Genomic DNA, 1,260 nt, shown 5'->3' on the forward strand with positions numbered 1-1,260 from the left:
AAATAATTGTAACAAAAGTGTTTACATTCTTTGATTATTCTGGAGATTAAATAAAGTAACAAATATGAAGTGCTTATTACCATTTCCAGTTTAAAGTAAACATTTGATAAATGAAATAATTTTGACTCTCTGAATTACAATTAAATGAATAAATTATGAATCAACAAACTAGCATTTGATGCTGAATATTGGAATATTTGGGACATTCAAACTGAAGTGGATTGAAATGGATAGTAATGTCTAGTAAGACTGGTTAGGATGAAATTATTAAAAAGGAAGAAATACTATGAGTTAGAGTTGTATCTTTTCCTTTTATAATTCAATATAAAATATTAATCTTCATACTTCTAATATACGCACATATTTAATATATATTCTGAAGTATTTGTTAAGAATTATGATGAAAGTTGTGCGTTGAGTCCTCTAATTATGGCTTAAGAGGCAGTCCTAATAGAAGAAGGACATACAGTTTAACTGGAGGGGACTGTGAACAGTCAAAACAACCTCTTAATCAATTATGACCTTAGGGATTTATAACCCATACACTCATCGCATACACACATCACTCTCTGATTGTTTATAGTCTACTTGGGGAGATAAATCTAAGGAGAAATTATGTAATAACAATAATAATAGCTAACATTGTTGAGTCCCTTGCAGCAAGCATTGTACTGGGTACACTATATGAGTTATTTAACATAATCCTCAAAATGGTCCTGGAAGGAAGATGTCATTCTCTTTTTATAGTTGAGGAAACTGAAGCTTAGATGTGTGCAAGTAAATGACCAAAGCTTGGATTCAAAATCAGCTAAGTTTAAAGCCACCCATCTTTTGCACTGAGGCTGTTAGCTTAAAGGTAAACCTGCAAATAACTTTTAACTGGATTGATGAAGACTGTTTATACTGGGACCTGTTATCTTGTGTAAATTAACCATGATGAGATTGCAAAGGATAGGAAGTTATAAAGGTATTATAGTTAGGATGTATTATAGTTAGAATGCAATGGGCCCATCTAAATAAGAAGATGTATGAATAGCTCAAAACAGCCTGTTTTGCTTGTGCTAAGTACATTAATCCAGAAGGACACAGGGTTTAAGAAGTTCAATTTAAAAACAGGTGCAGGAAGCATCAGTGGTCTATAGAGTCAAGTGGGTGAAGGAGGGATTGCATCTTGTGAGTACCTTTTAAGGTAAAAGAGGAGGGAATCCTCCTTGAACTCATTAGCCAATCAGGTTCGGAGGCCACTTCACAAGCCCACTT

This window comes from Spermophilus citellus (assembly GCF_964194105.1).
Source record: "Spermophilus citellus genome assembly, chromosome: 4".
Classification (NCBI taxonomy): domain Eukaryota; kingdom Metazoa; phylum Chordata; class Mammalia; order Rodentia; family Sciuridae; genus Spermophilus; species Spermophilus citellus.